Source organism: Protopterus annectens, chromosome 14.part0 (assembly GCF_019279795.1).
Source record: "Protopterus annectens isolate FY-2018-M chromosome 14.part0, PAN1.0, whole genome shotgun sequence".
Classification (NCBI taxonomy): domain Eukaryota; kingdom Metazoa; phylum Chordata; order Ceratodontiformes; family Protopteridae; genus Protopterus; species Protopterus annectens.
Window position 1 is genome coordinate 149,990,178 of NC_056748.1, and position 13,260 is coordinate 150,003,437.

At 34.6% G+C, this 13,260-nt stretch overlaps 1 long non-coding RNA gene across 1 annotated transcript in view; it reads left to right on the forward strand.

The window, feature by feature from the left end:
- Positions 1 to 13,260, forward strand: part of LOC122788903 — a 583,164-nt gene that overhangs the window by 396,438 nt on the left and 173,466 nt on the right. Inside the window, exon 3 of the long non-coding RNA XR_006362754.1 lies at positions 8,217 to 8,411. This is a non-coding gene — a long non-coding RNA (uncharacterized LOC122788903). The remainder of the gene's footprint in view (positions 1 to 8,216; positions 8,412 to 13,260) is intronic.

Below are 13,260 nucleotides of genomic sequence, written 5' to 3' on the forward strand. Positions count from 1 at the left end.
GCAAGTGTAACTGCTGTGTCTAAACTGCACATGATGGAGGACATCACTCGCTGGGGAATTCATTTATATTTGGACTATTGCTCTGTCTGCAGTTCAATTTGTAGTTGTGCAGTTCATTTCTGTCTAGAGATTTGTACTTCTTAGATCATTCCATGTATTCTGCATTTCATTTTACAGTTGAGTAATGCATGTTTCATTCATGTAGCAATGGATCCACACAGATTCACTAGTGTCATTCTATTCAGCCAGAGAGAGGCTAGCCAGTCAGCTGTGGACATAAGGTACGTGGTTACTCCTTGTCTGCCCACATTGTACCACTGTAATCAGGAATATATAAGAGCTGCTCAGATCAGATTCACAAGTTTTTAATCAGAGCAGTCCTAAGGCCCCGTATGGATGGTTATATGCACATGTGCTGCAGTCTGTTTATGTGAATAGGGCTGTGTGTGTGTGTTGTGCAACAGTAGTAAATTATAACAATCATAACAATTGTCACCTTTTTCAGTGCTCTAAATTTATCTTGCCATTCAGTCTGCACTACTCCCATGCCATTGTATAACTTTGTGCCTTTTTTGAATCTCTTCCTGTTTATTTACTCTATTCTCTTCGTCCCACTGACAGTACTTCCTTCTTTGCTATTATGTTGTGTAAGAGCATTACCTGTGTGTGGCGTGTTGTCTTTGTTCCTCTAGGGGCAGGCATTGTTTGGACGTCACTCCACACATAGTGATGTGGAGCAAAAAACAAGCCTTGGCAAGGCAGGCAGGAAGAAAAAGACATTGAGAATGAACAAGCACTAGGCACAGACAGGCTGTGACAAGACAAGTGGACAGAAAAGAGCATTCAAATTAACGAGTTAATTAGCGTTAACGAAGCTCATGCCATTGTAGTCAGCTCCTCATATTTCACCACCTACAGCTGTGACATAGGCCAGTGCTTGCAAAGTTGACAAAAGAAACACAAGCATAAGTTGTTAATGGGGCAGGACATTAGGGAGTGTAACCAAGATTCAGTAAACCAACAATTACTTTTAATCCAACAGGTATGTAACTTAGTACATGAAATAGTTGTTGGAACTTGATTTTTTTAATCCTATAAGCTGTTAACAATAGGTTAATGATATTTATTCAAAAACTTGAAACTTTTGTGTCATCATATAGAAAGAAAGTTAATGTACTGTAGCAATCATCCACACTGTGTACTCTAAGAAGAACTTTGATTCCAAAGTAGCACTCTCCCTCACGGACAAATAGAAACTACAAATAACCACAGTAAATGAGTGGTCCTGATAACATAATATGCAGTACAATGCACATCATTTGGGACATTGCATGAACAAACACTGACATAATTAGTCAGGTGAATACTCATCTATTCATCCAGGAAGCCTCACTGTGAATCTTGCCTGTAGTCCATAATGGATACATAAAGGTACAATACCTATTGTTGCTATGTGACATAATGAACTGGTCACCCATATCACAGTAGATGTGCAAGTCTATTTATGTCTTTTTGTACAAATGTACATATGAATGCGTGTGACATACAATGGGCTGACATCCCTTTCACGTCTGGCTCTTTGCCTTACACCCTTTTGGTTCTCCTGCAGCCCTCAGTTGGGTATAGTAGGTATCAGAAAATGAATAAATGGATGAATGAAGGTAACATAGAACAAAAGAAGTCCAGTGCACTCCTAAAATGGTCTCTATTGCACAGAATCCAGATCTAGCTGCAGCTACATAGTGGAGCCCTGAGTGGTGTGAGGGCTGTTTATATAATATGTAAGTTCAGCAGTAGTGTTTCTATAATATGTAAGTTCTGCAGTAGTGTTTATATAATATGTAAGTTCTGCAGTAGTGTTTCTATAATATGTAAGTTCTGCAGTAGTGTTTCTATAATATGTAAGTTCTGCAGTAGTGTTTCTATAATATGTAAGTTCTGCAGTAGTGTTTCTATAATATGTACGTTCTGCAGTAGTGTTTATATAATATGTACGTTCTGCAGTAGTGTTTATATAATATAGCAATAACCCACGCCTGGGTGTGGGTAATGCTAAATTTACCCACGGTTGGCGTTCGCCCTCGGGACCAAACAAAGCCAACCGTGGGTAAATTTAGCATTACCCACACCCAGAAGTGGGTTATTGCTATTATACCATGACATTATTTAAGAAAAGTAACTATTACTTTTATTAAATATTGGCATAGTATAATGCCTGTTTACTGCCCTTCCGCAGATGTCTGGCATCCGGCAGTTCTGATGTACTGCGCGCCTCGCAGTACATCAGAGCTGTGGGCAAAGCAATGGAGAGCAAGATCTACGTTGCTTTTTTTAGTTCGCTATGTTAAATGAGTTTAACATGCGAGACAGTTTAAAATAAGCAACGGACATCTCCGTTGCTTATTTTAAAACTGTCTCGCTATGTTAAACTCATTTAACATAGCGAGACACTAAAAAGCAACGGAGATCTTGCTTTCTCCGTTGCTTTTTAACATTCTCGCTATGTTAAATGGGTTTAACATAGCGAGACAGCTTTAAAATAAGCAATGGAGATCTCCGTTGCTTATTTTAAAGCTGTCTCGCCATGTTAAACCCATTTAACATAGCTTAAGACAGTGTTTAAAACGAGTTATACTAATGGAAAAAGTCCGGCGACGGACCTTTTCCATTAGTATAACTCGATTTACAACGGGCACGCTGGCCAATCAGCGTGCACGTTTTGGGGGGATCATGGTATAATATGTAAGTTCTGCAGTAGTGTGTCTATAATATGTAAGTTCTGCAGTAGTGTTTATATAATATGTAAGTTCTGCAGTAGTGTTTATATAATATGTAAGTTCAGCAGTAGTGTTTATATAATATGTAAGTTCTGCAGTAGTGTTTCTATAATATGTAAGTTCTGCAGTAGTGTTTATATAATATGTAAGTTCTGCAGTAGTGTTTCTATAATATGTAAATTCAGCAGTAGTGTTTATATAATATGTAAGTTCTGCAGTAGTGTTTATATAATATGTAAGTTCTGCAGTAGTGTTTATATAATATGTAAGTTCTGCAGCAGTGTTTATATAATATGTAAGTTCTGCAGTAGTGTTTCTATAATATGTAAGTTCTGCAGTAGTGTTTATATAATATGTATGTTCTGCAGTAGTGTTTATTTAAAATGTAAGTTCAGCAGTAGTGTTTCTATAATATGTAAGTTCTGCAGTAGTGTTTCTATAATATGTAAGTTCAGCAGTAGTGTTTCTATAATATGTAAGTTCTGCAGTAGTGTTTATATAATATGTAAGTTCAGCAGTAGTGTTTATATAATATGTAAGTTCTGCAGCAGTGTTTATATAATATGTAAGTTCTGCAGTAGTGTTTCTATAATATGTAAGTTCTGCAGTAGTGTTTCTATAATATGTAAGTTCTGCAGTAGTGTTTATATAATATGTAAGTTCTGCAGTAGTGTTTCTATAATATGTAAGTTCTGCAGTAGTGTTTATATAATATGTAAGTTCTGCAGTAGTGTTTCTATAATATGTAAGTTCTGCAGTAGTGTTTATATAATATGTAAGTTCTGCAGTAGTGTTTATATAATATGTAAGTTCTGCAGTAGTGTTTATATAATATGTAAGTTCTGCAGTAGTGTTTATATAATATGTAAGTTCATCAGTAGTGTTTATATAATATGTAAGTTCTGCAGTAGTGTTTCTATAATATGTAAGTTCTGCAGTAGTGTTTATATAATATGTAAGTTCAGCAGTAGTGTTTATATAATATGTAAGTTCAGCAGTAGTGTTTCTATAATATGTAAGTTCTGCAGTAGTGTTTCTATAATATGTAAGTTCTGCAGTAGTGTTTATATAATATGTAAGTTCTGCAGTAGTGTTTATATAATATGTAAGTTCTGCAGTAGTGTTTCTATAATATGTAAGTTCTGCAGTAGTGTTTCTATAATATGTAAGTTCTGCAGTAGTGTTTATATAATATGTAAGTTCTGCAGTAGTGTTTCTATAATATGTAAGTTCTGCAGTAATGTTTCTATAATATGTAAGTTCTGCAGTAGTGTTTATATAATATGTAAGTTCTGCAGTAGTGTTTATATAATATGTAAGTTCAGCAGTAGTGTTTCTATAATATATAAGTTCTGCAGTAGTGTTTATATAATATGTAAGTTCAGCAGTAGTGTTTCTATAATATGTAAGTTCTGCAGTAGTGTTTATATAATATGTAAATTCAGCAGTAGTGTTTATATAATATGTAAGTTCTGCAGTAGTGTTTATATAATATGTAAGTTCTGCAGTAGTGTTTATATAATATGTAAGTTCAGCAGTAGTGTTTATATAATATGTAAGTTCTGCAGCAGTGTTTATATAAAATGTAAGTTCAGCAGTAGTGTTTCTATAATATGTAAGTTCTGCAGTAGTGTTTATATAATATGTAAGTTCAGCAGTAGTGTTTCTATAATATGTAAGTTCTGCAGTAGTGTTTATATAATATGTAAGTTCAGCAGTAGTGTTTCTATAATATGTAAGTTCTGCAGTAGTGTTTATATAATATGTAAGTTCAGCAGTAGTGTTTATATAATATGTAAGTTCTGCAGCAGTGTTTATATAATATGTAAGTTCTGCAGTAGTGTTTCTATAATATGTAAGTTCTGCAGTAGTGTTTATATAATATGTAAGTTCTGCAGTAGTGTTTATATAATATGTAAGTTCTGCAGTAGTGTTTATATAATATGTAAGTTCAGCAGTAGTGTTTCTATAATATGTAAGTTCTGCAGTAGTGTTTATATAATATGTAAGTTCTGCAGTAGTGTTTCTATAATATGTAAGTTCTGCAGTAGTGTTTATATAATATGTAAGTTCTGCAGTAGTGTTTATATAATATGTAAGTTCTGCAGTAGTGTTTATATAATATGTAAGTTCTGCAGTAGTGTTTATATAATATGTAAGTTCATCAGTAGTGTTTATATAATATGTAAGTTCTGCAGTAGTGTTTCTATAATATGTAAGTTCTGCAGTAGTGTTTATATAATATGTAAGTTCAGCAGTAGTGTTTCTATAATATGTAAGTTCTGCAGTAGTGTTTCTATAATATGTAAGTTCTGCAGTAGTGTTTCTATAATATGTAAGTTCTGCAGTAGTGTTTCTATAATATGTAAGTTCTGCAGTAGTTTCCCTTGCAGCACTGACATAGTGCTTGCATTAAAGGAGTATGATAGCTGCCTTTACTGTGGTACTTACCATGAAAAGACGTATATTCATGTATTGGAACATTAAACAAAAAATTAAAAAATGTACCAGCTATATAACTATATAAACTATACAACTTTCGTACTTATGAGATCACAAAACTGTACATCAGCAGCATGATGTGTGTAAATTATTAGTACCACAAAATGCGAAAAAACTCCTATGAGCCAAATCCTGTACTTTAATGGCTGTTAACTTTTTCCTTATTACAGTTCAAGCAGAATTAATTTCTTAGCCTTAATCACCACTTCCTGATTATCAATAAATACTTCTGCAGGCTTTATCTGTTAGTACCGCATGTCTGATTAACCCTAATGATATAAGTAGGGTGGTACAACTGGGGACCATCACCACCATCCTGTGAAAAGGCATGCAGTGTCTATTCTTGCCTACTTCTATATTGTTACTATCAGTTTGCAGTGATAACAAGCAGGGGGTATACACATACATGTCCTTGTGGTATTTTTATGATGCTAGGGGATGTACACATTATCTGGTGCACATACCCTTGTGACATTTGAGGCAGTCATGGCATGTAAACAATCTCTGATGCACATGTCCTTGGGGCATCTCTGGCAGGAAGGAGATGTACACAGTCTCTGATGTACATGTCTTTGTGATATCTGTGACAGCTATGGGTTGTACACACTCTCTGATGCACATGACCTTGTGGCATCTGTGGCAGCTAAGGGAGCATATAGTCTATAATGTGCATGTTCTTGTGGCATCTGTGGCAGCTAGGAGGTGTACACAATCTCTGATGTGCATGCCTTTGTGGTATCTGTGGCAGCTAAGGGATGTACACAATTTCTGATGCATGTCTGTCCTTGTGGCACATGTGGAAGCTAAAGGATGTACACACTCTGCTATGCACATGACCTTGTGGTAACTGAGAAAACTATTGAAATATTTATGCTGACAGACAATTAATTCTCTTGTACATCACTTGTGGGTAACTCTGCATTTATAGATTTGATTTTGTCCGTCCAGAATGAGGCAACTAGTCTCTTATGACTTCAACTCATTCCTTTTGTCTGTTCTGCTGATGCCACTGAATGATTACTGGGAACTTGTACTTTGGAAATAAAACATTGCATGCCTCTGTTATGGAGTAAGTAATATGGCAAGAAACAGCTGCAACATGCAAAAAGCTGCAATGCAAATAATTTGCCAACAAACATCTCATAAGATTCATAGGAATTTCAGGGCAATAGACTCTCATGAAGATTTGTGCTTAGCCATTACCCACCCTCTTCTCTAGGAGGCCTTGGCCAGTCAAGCCTAGGCTGAATTTGTGGGTACCTGTTAAACCATCTAGGATCTCCCATTAAGAAGTATGATGGCATTTCACACTGCTTAATCCACAGGAGCAGTTTGTTCCAGAGGTGGCAAGGCACTACATGGTGCATCTGTCTCTCCACTGTGTTTTATCTGCTTCTGGTGTTTGTGGAGTTATTAAACTTGTGAAAGTACAAGAGATCCAGGACAATTGGGTCTCTGCTGCCATGGTAGATGAAATTTAGGTCTGCCTTCAAGCATACGAGAGATGCTAAATAAAAGGGTTGCAGGTTGCCAGGGGTTGGCTGTTGGCATAATAGTTAAGCTACTTACCTTACAGATATAAGGTACTGGGTTTTATTTTTACCTTTAGTCACTATCTGGTTATTGGATAGGTATGTAATAGTCTCCAGACTGATTTTCTGGTATTTACCTATGAACCTATAAGTGCTTCCAGTATCTCTTTATAGCTCAGAGTCTTTAAGCCTCTAACCTTTTTAGTGAGGAACCTCTGAGATCTCTTTAGTTGCTTGATATGATTAGTGGTTTGCATCCTGCAGGGGGTGCTGTACTCAATAATTGGCATGATCAATGTAGAACAGAGCGTGTGTTGTAACTATAAGAAGCATTTCAAATTGAGGGCACGTGCATTTAAATAGAGAGCACGTGCAGGCAGCAGTGCCATTTTGAGAGAACAGCCAGAGTGTTAACATGTATGAGTTCAGTAGTCAATTTGTTTATAAATTTATTTAAGTTTAAGTTACTAAGCCTCAATTCTGATGTGTTTGTATATAATAAAGCTGCTTGAACCAAACCCACAGTTGTTCATTTGTTTTATCCTGATCGAACGAGCGACAATCAGTGCTGAATATAAGGGAACAATGACCACTTCAGATCTGGATGATATTATCTTGGCAATTTGCTGCCATAAGTAGAGAGATTTTCTGACCACTATTGTTACATGATAATCAGAAGAGAGGGAATTACCAACCCATTATTATGGTCTGCTTTTATTTTCATTTTGTAGCTGGATATTGTCTTTGCTGTTTGCTAAGTAGAAGAGTTGTCTACCAAATGTGACAGTATAGTTTATAAGGTCAGTTTTAAGAGGTTCCATGGTTTGCAGATGAGATCAGGCTGATGAGTCTATAATTCCCAGGGCTGGTGGTAGATCCTCCTTTGTGGAGTGATAACAACAGTGCCATGCCAACAGTCAGAGATAAAACTTGTAGCTAAAGTTAGATTAAGATTCTGCCAGGGTATGCTTAATGCTGTTTCTTAAACAACCAGTTCAAGCCTAATGGAAGATGTATTTTTGGTCTTAGAAAGCACCTTCAGTACATGATCCTTTGTGATAACAAGGGGTTTAAGAGATTCAGGTATATGACAACTTTAGAAAGAAGTCTCCAGGGTAAAATTAACAATGAATTTGTTGATATATTGGCAGTGTCTACTGGAACCAAATAGGTAGTGCCATTTTGAATAAGTTGAGAGTAATGTAGGGAGTTATCCTCTAGTTTCCTAACATGCGAGGAAAGATTTATAATTCTCCCTAGTGTAAGATGCTACCCTGTGTTCATAATCTGCTTAAGTAGACCCAATAGTATTTTTCGCATTTTTGTTAATATTTCTGATTCTGTTTTTGGTATGATGGGTTTTGGCTCTGCTGTATAATTTAAAGCTTTTTCTTTTATTTTACAGTTTATTTATGTTGGAAGACCACCAAGGAGGTTTATTGTTGAATTTCCCATAATACTATACTCTTCTTGAGACAGCCAGCTCTATGCATCTATCTCAATGGGCATAGAACTCCTCTGTGAAGCTACCTGGTGTGTAACCATTGGAGCTGAGACAGCCATAAGTACCTTTTGATATCTTGCCATAGAATTTGATGAGGTAAGTAAGCCTTACATTTTGAAAACTAGATGCAGGGGCTTGAGAGATTTTTCTAGTGAAAGTCACTGGTTTATGGTCCATCTTGTCCATCCTATTCAGGAAATAAGATGCCATGATAATATTTCATGAATTGGCTATACTTCTAAGGTCCAGATTGAGAATATTATGTCCTCTAGTGGGTTTGTTAACTATCTGGTCCAGGAAGTGTTATTATATCTAAGAACTTTTGGGCATACCCTATATTAGTGGTACTGGTGCTCCAGTTTACTGAGGAGTAGTTGAAGTCTTCTAATATAGTGAAGTTATTGTTTATAGAGAGTTAAACAAGTGCATTTAAGAATCTTACATGATTGTCAGTAGACATGGAGGGTGTCCAGTAACAGAAGTTGATAGTCTGTCCTGTTCAGGGTGATCTGAAGTTGTAGGAGTACCTCTTCTGGGTTTTTGAGAATCTGACTGGAGCTGATATGTTCCCTAGCAAATATGGAGATGCCACCACTGTTGCTGCTGAGTTTGAAGGCATGCTAGGCACAAATCCCAGGTGTAGAAGGTAATATTTCTTTACTTTGAAGTTGTGTCTCAGTAATTACACAAATATGGATGTGCTCCAAATGCAGGACAGTCTCAAGATTATGCAATTTGTTGTTGAGACTTCTGGCAATGAGTAAAGCTACCTTAATTGTTAGATTTTATTAATATAATGCTGAAATTAATTATGTTGTAAATATGCTGAAAGAAAAGGCTTGCTTAAATGCAGAAATAAAGTTTAGTAATATGTGATCAGCAGTCATACTAAATGACCATGGCTTGGAAAAGGAATCTGCTGAATGGACATTCTTCCCTTACAGACTCAAACAGGATGTATGCAAGAGCAAAAATACAAAATCTGCTTTTAAAGAATGGACATTTTTCCCTTACAGACACAAAACAGGATGTATGCAAGAACAAAAATGCAAAATCTGCTTTTAAAGAACAATGACATGTTTTTCTGCATGGAAAAACAGGATATGACACAAGAACAGATGTTTTTTATACAAAGATCCAAATAAAATACAGGATGTTCACACTGTCAGAAAAGCTGATCTCTGACAATGTGCTTTCTCAAAAATATGTTTTTCTACATGGACATCAGGACACTGTTACAGGATATTCACACTGTCAGAAAAGCTGGTCTCTTACAAGACATTGTTAAACAAGGAAGCTTAGTATTGTTTCTACAGGATAAGCAATTCTCCAAAATAAGAATACAGAACAATGTGTTTCCTCAAAAATATGTTTATGCATGACTAAAAAGTGTATATAAAGAGCTGTATAAATCCAGCTATGTTAGAGGTATGATAGGGACACAAGTCCTAAGGTAAATGTTATATCTCTCACATCATCTGTATTATATGAGAAGTAAAGTTGGAACAGTACTTTTAAGCTGCAACGTGGTTCTGTTTGATTTATTATAAAAAGTTATTTGTTACTGCTCTCTAAAGTTGATGCTGCAAAGTATATTCTCTCATCAGTGTATATTCTGCAAGTTTCTGTATGCAACAGACTGTGAATGCAAATATAACCAGACTTTGAATTTTAGCAGAATTCAGCCAGCAAGACTGAGTGTCTTAAGAATACTGCAAATCCATCCCACAGCAAGAAGCAGCAAGCAGTAAGCAAGTAAATCTCAAAATATTTTTTCAATGGCGAGGCAGCTGAGTGACTAGCTCCGTATAATTTTTCAATGGCAAGCTAGCCTGCATTTGAACCTACAATCTGCATTCAACCACAGGAGGAGTGATGGTAAGCCCTGCAGAGGGTCACTTCAGTCAAATTGCAGTAACTAACATTTGTGTAAATCCTAAACAGAAGTATTCCAGTTTATGCAGCTTGCAGTAGTAAAGTTTTTGAGACTAGTTCAAGAAATTAGTGCCATAAATTCTTCAAGAAAAGGGGATATCCACTAGCCCATCAGTCCACTGCCTGTTGTGCTTTCCCAGCTTCTCAAGTGACTTTGAAAAATTTCCAGCCATCTGCAATAGCAGCCTGATCACCTGTTTTCTTGCTAACTGGTAAGACTTTTTTCTGTGTCACATATTTAGTGTGGATGATGTTAAAACAGTTTATATATTCTTAAGAGAGTTTTTATATTCTTAAGACAGTTTGTATATTCATATATAGTTTCTGTATTCCTAGACAGGTTGTATATTACTAGATAGTATGAATATTATTTATAATTCATGCAGGAGTAAACTAAACGTTAGTAAATTGCAATGTTGGTATACACAGCACATTAGTAAATGTAAAACCTTATTAGGGCAGGTTGATAGTAAGGCATTATGCAAATGTATTACAATATTTGACTGGTATCTCAAAGAAAATCATGTGAAATATGACAAATGTTTATTGTGTGATTCAACAAAAACTGCATTTTGTGTATTATGTCATAAAAAAATATTGCATCATATTGCGAAAAAAAACAGACTGTAAAGACAGATCTGAAGAATTAACTAAGGGTAAAGTGTTTCCATTACATTCTGATGTTGAACAGTTATGTCCTGTCACCACATGTGAGTCAAATCAGTTACTGATAGAACCCCTAGTACATTTTGTTACAAAGGAATGTAGTAAACTTCTAAAAGACAGACACAATGAGTTCAGGAAGCTTAGACAAGTTATGCATACATCTTTTCAAAAGTGCATAGGAGTTTCAAATTCAGCAGAACAGCTTACTAAAGAATGTCAGAAAGACCATGCAACATCACAGGAAATTCAACAGAAGTTGCAGGATAAAGGAAATAAATTAGCTGAACTGACAAAGACTAAAAATTTCCTGCATACACAGTTAATCTGTGCAAAAGAAATATATTTTATAATATGTTTATGTTTTGAAAATGGTTAAACATACATGGTAGGATGGTAGGATCTGATGTCTGGACAAATCATTCTTAAATGTTTTACTTTCATTCAGTTAAAGCAAGACATCTATCAGTACTACAGTAAGTAAAGCATATGACTGCCATTCTTAGCATAGTCAAAAGGTAAACAAAACTGTTCTAGTGTATAAATTAAATAAAAATAGATGAGTAAAAATTTAAAGTCACAAGACATGACATGCTTGTATAAAGATATACATATACAAGACAGACATGCATGTGTGTTCTTTTCATCTAGAGTACATCTGTTACAATACACAAGAATAACAGGCAGACAACAGCAAATATAAATCATATAAATATAAATGTGTTGGTTGAACTAATATCAATTTTGTTTTTTACAATTTGTTTATAATTATATAGTAACACCAAACAGTTAAAGTTCTGAATTTTAAAAAGAAAATCACAGATGGTATTATTCAAACAGTTTTTGTAAAATTAATGGCAGGACAGTTCAATAGATAAATAAATAAAAAATACTGAAATCCATGTAAGGTAATTGTAAAATAATGTCTATTTATGTTGTATAAATGCATAGTTATGCAAATCACAATCACATTAAAGGAAAAATGCCAAAAGAATTAATTACAGTTTATAGAGTATGAAATGTGAGCTCAGACCTTCCTAGACTGAATGAATAGTTACAGGAAATGTTGAAAAGATAAGATAAACAACAAGACTGACTGCCAGACAAGTAGCTTGAGTTTTTCTAAAGCATCATTGTTATTAAAATATAATTGTTAAAATATTTACAGGCAACACTATTTGGTAATTGCAATAAAATGTCACAATTGTGCATAGATGTCACTGATAATCTGTTTGCAAGTAAATGTTAAAAGAGAAGAAAAAACTCAGTTGCATCAAGTACAGCCAGAAAATGGGCTATAGTATACATACAGTTCAAATCAATTGTGCAGGAGGGTGTAAATACCTACTAGAGGTAATATACAGTGAAAGCTTTATTTAGTAACCTACTAAAATAAATGTATAACCATAGTGTTAGGCTGACATACATTCTATTCTCACAGCATAGGGCAGGAAAACAGTGCTGAAGTACTACAGGGGGAGGGGTACTTTCTCAGTTTTACACTGACTGTATAAGGAGGGAGGGGCACTTTCTCAGTTTTACACTGACTGTATAAGCAGTACTGCACAAGGGTCTGAAATAAAGCTACAGAAAAAATAAACAACAAGGGTCTGAAATAAAGTTACAGAAAAAATAAACAACAAGGGTCTGAAATATAGCTACAGAAAAAATAAACAACAAGGGTCTGAAATAAAGCTACAGTAAAAATAAACAACAAGGGTCTGAAATAAAGCTACAGAAAAAATAAACAACAAGGGTCTGAAATAAAGCTACAAAAAAATAAATAATAAAGGTCTAAAATAAAGCTACAGGAAGAAATATATCATTCCTTCTTGACAATACTCTTTTATGAAAAAAAAAAAACAGGTATTAGTGCATTAGACATACTGGTAAACTGGATTAAACCTGACAGGGTAAGATATTTTACAAGTTGTTAATAGCTACCATAATGGTTATTATTGTATTGTTTAGAATGAAATTGTATTTACAACCTGTTAAATTGTAAAGCTATACAAGAGATGGTTTAAAAAAACAAGAGATGATTTAAAATTGATTACAGCTATACAAGAGAGAATAAAGATATGAAAAATGCATAAATGTTTCTAATAGCAAGAATGGTCACTATTTTTAATATGTTTTTGGCAAAACAATGTTGGTATAAAAAAGCATCAATGTTTATAATTGTTAAGTATGTAGTTTAAAATAACAGGACATATGGATTTGGTATCAGTTCCACTAGATATTTCTAGAGAGACAAACATTTTCCAAGATTTTGCTCAATATTAATGTTATTAAATTTGTAAGATTAGACTAAATGTACTTTATAGTCTTTGTATGTACAAATGCA